This window comes from Elephantulus edwardii, unplaced genomic scaffold (genome assembly GCF_000299155.1).
Source record: "Elephantulus edwardii isolate Elephantulus edwardi_28Jun2011 unplaced genomic scaffold, EleEdw1.0 scaffold00355, whole genome shotgun sequence".
In the NCBI taxonomy this organism is placed as follows: Eukaryota; Metazoa; Chordata; class Mammalia; order Macroscelidea; family Macroscelididae; genus Elephantulus; species Elephantulus edwardii.
In genome coordinates, this window is record NW_006400105.1 from 487,269 (window position 1) to 491,179 (window position 3,911).

Here is a 3,911-nt window from a genome sequence, read left to right on the forward strand (position 1 = left end):
GATTCTTCAAGTTTGTCTTTCACTAATTTAAAATATTCAATCATTTTTCTTTTAAATTCTGTGTCAGAAAGTTTCATCAGACTTTCTGGTTTCATGTAATCCATTGATACTGTGTCACTTTGGGGAGGGTGACATCCTGTTTTGAGCTTGTGTAGGGCATGAGGTAGCATGTGAAATTGCTGTGGTAACGTTTTTTTATGTCTGAAGCACCAGCAAGTTCTTGATCTGAAATCATTGCTCCAGAAGACAGTGGGGCAGCTTCCCTGCCTGGATTTCTTTCTGTTTTCTGACACAAGGGAAGATCTGTTTCAGTTTGGTAGAGAAAAGGCCTGTGAAAGCAGCCTCCTCTGTCAGAAAACTGCTGAAGCTAGCATAGCTCCAAGTGCTCCAAGCTAAATGCAGTTGATTGATCGGACGTGAGGTGATGCAAGGCAGAGTGTGGAGACCTGATTGGAAAACCAGGAAGCCTTGGTTTTCCTTTCATGAACAAGCTCCAGCTGTCACGCTCCCTTCTGATTTAACTTAAGGCCCCCATGTGAACCAGCCAAACGGCACTGACCACCCGCAAAGTATCTCCCTCATGTTCCAGTATTGCTCCTGGCACAACATTGCTCCTGGAGTGCATCCTTCCCAGCATACATCTTTCCCAGTGAGCATTGTTTCAGGTCCAGGTATGTTCATTGTGTTAGGTCCCAGTGAAGGGAGGCAGAGTCAGGAGAAGAGGTCCAGACATGGGGCGATGTCTTCAGAAGTGGAGGTCTTGGTGCTGGGCAGGGGCATCAGCAAGGGAGCTATTGTAACTCTTTATCTATAGTTTTAATTCTTTCTTTCATCTTTTGCATTTTCTTCTGTAGATGTTCAAATTACTTCGCATTAATGTTTTTGTTGTTGTTGTTGTTGTTGTTGTTGTTTTACTGGCTCCCTGTCTCTGAAGTATTTCTTTCTTAATGGCTTCCATTGTTTCCTCCGTCATTACACCTTCTTTGTTAGCTGTTCAAGCATTTCTTCTGCTTCTCTGTCACTAGGGTATTGCCTTTATTTCTGCCTTCTATTGTTTCTTCTAGCATTTATACCTTATTCCATAGCTGTTATAGTTCCTCCATATCAATATAGCTCAAGGATTATAGTCTTCAATATTGATTGAAGCTCAACATCAAGAAGACAAAGATTCTCACTACTGGGCCAATTGGCAGCACCATGACAGATGGAGAAGAGATTGAGGTTGTTCACAATTATCACTTGTTCTGCTCCATAATCAACACTCTTGGCATCAGCAGTCCCGAAATAAAAAGATGGATTGCATTAGGGAAAATTTGCTCTCAGTGACCTCTCCAGAGTACTAATAAGCAATGATGTCAGTAGAAACTAATGGACACCTAATCCAGGCCATGGCCTTCACCGTTGCTTGCTATGCATCAGACAGCTGGACGAAGACTAAAGATGACAGAAGAAAAATTGGTGCTTTTGAGTTGTGGTGCTAGTCTTGAACATCCTGCCAAGAAAACAAGTGGGTCTGTCTTGGAGAGGGTGAAACCAAGTTTCTTCTTGGATGCCAGAATTTTGAAACTCCATCTCACATACTTTGGGTATGTGGCCAGGAGGTACCAGTCCTTGGCCAAGAACATCATGCTCAGAAGGGTGGAGGGACAGTAGAGGAAAGGAAGAGCCAAGATGAGATGGATTGATACAGAAATTGGGGAAATGGGATTAGGTATGTTGCAATGAGGCAGGCTTCAGAGTTGCTGTGCATAAGGTCAGTGTGGGTTGCAGGCAACTCATTGGCACATAACAGCAACAACAACAACTACACACACACATACACACACACACAATCTAGGGTATTCATTGGGTCTGAAATTTGCTCTGATTTTTTAAGAGAAGCCTTATTTTGGTGAATTGTTTTTTCAGAGTTTAAAGCTGACTGTTGCTTGCTTGACATTATGTGAAGTTTTGTGTTTTCTCCCCTTGATGTTAGGTTGTTTTTATTGCATCTGCATAAGTTGTTGATAGTTTTTTATGGTGTTACTGATTAGTTGTAAAATTAAAATGTTCAAACTATGGGGTGAGCCACTCCCTCTATTGGAAGTAATTTCTGGGAAAGTTTGTCTTTCCTAAAGTCCTTCAGGAATCTCTACTTATGGTATTCCCCTCTCCCTATCTATTGTCTGTTTTGTCTGTGGACTGGCAGAGTGGTGCAAGACCATGTGCTCCACTCAACCAGTTCCTCTGGCCCGAGGCCTTTGAAGGCAGCTCTCTTTTTAGCAACTCAGCAAGCCAGCTGAGAAAGTTAGTCTCTTGCTTAGAATTCCCTGTCCCAAACTTTGTTGCCCTCTTTGTTCCCTGCTATGGACCCACAGTGTTGGCAGGGTTCCCCAAATGGAGGAACCTTTCTCCAGGGGAATTTCAGCATTCGAGTTCTTTAAATTTTTTAATTAATTAACTATCTTTTTCTGGCAAAACCTGAAAATTTATGCAGTGAACAGAAGAGCTAATTTCTCTGACTAAATACAGTGCGTGGGGGATGACAAGGTGTACTTGGATCCCAGGCACCCACGTACTCTCATCTGACACCATGCTTTGGGTTGTTGACACTGCCAGACACAGCAGGACACTGTCCTCTAGTGTTTCTGACACCTGTGAGACCCTTCCCCAAGGTTACCTGTGGTAAGTCACAGATGCTGTGGTGCACCAATACTGCCAAGGCTTGCAAAACTTGCACACCAGGTGTCATCGCAGATTGAAGGGTTGGGACAGAAGGGGATGGAAGGCCAGCACTCGTCACCCATCTGTATTGTGGACTTATTCTGTTTGCAATTTGCAGGGCATTTTCAAAACAGTTTCTGGGAGAGGAAGACAGAGGGAGACAGGAGGCCCCGCTCAGGCAAAACCCCACTGCTGTCGAGCTGATGTCTGAGACCCTCCACAGGTGCACATGGTTACGGGAGCAGGCTGGCTCACCCTCGTCCTGTAGAGTAGCTGCTGGATTCAAACCACATGCCTTTGGGATGGCTGCAGAACTCCTTGGGACTAAGGCACCAGAGCTCCCTAGAGCACTCATTTATTGTCCTTGGCTCCTCTGCAGTGGCTTGTTGCCCAGGCAGCAATACCGAAGGCACAGATCCTCAATATGGATTTCATGCCAGTACTGTGGCCTTAGCAGAATAGCTGAGGGAAACCATGAGCTATAGCACGTGCTGTCTGTCCTCCTGGCAGTCAGGATGAGCAGGAGCAGCTTGAAGGGCTACCTTGGATTGCAATCAAGGATGCCCAAATCGGTAGAATGCCACTCTCCGGGGAGGGTACCGGGACCCTTCAGGAAGTCTTCCGGTGTCTCTGGGCCGGAATGGGCAGAGGAGTGGTACTGTGGCCCCATCCCCATGCTCACACGTGCCCCAGGTTGACTGAGGGGCACTCTCTGGCCTGTAAACACTTCTGGCCTGTGACTACATAAACTCAGCCCCTGCTCATTCCTCTGTGGGGTCTCTGTCCCCTCATCTCACAAGTTTACAGTCACCCAGGTCATCCATCCTCAGTCCAGAAGGTTTTTCAGCTCCTGATCCCTCTCCAAGAACACTCTGTGCACGCAGAAGTTCCAGAGTAACTTACACTGGTGGACAAGAGGCACCCCACTACAGACTGGATACCTGGGTACTGAGAAAGCATGCAGCAGGCTCGTCAGGCCACTGGGCTTAGATACTCCTTGATGACTGTTTCCTTATAAGCATTTCCTCTTCTTTTTAAAATGTTTTAAGTATTATTAACTTTAATGAAAGTTTACAGAGACTGAGGATTTCCATTCAGTCATTGTTGCACTTCTCTCCCTGCCCACCCCACGCTCCCCACAATTCACTCTTCTCTTTGAAAAATAGGGAAAAAATTATTTCATTGATATACAGCCTCTTCCCCCATCC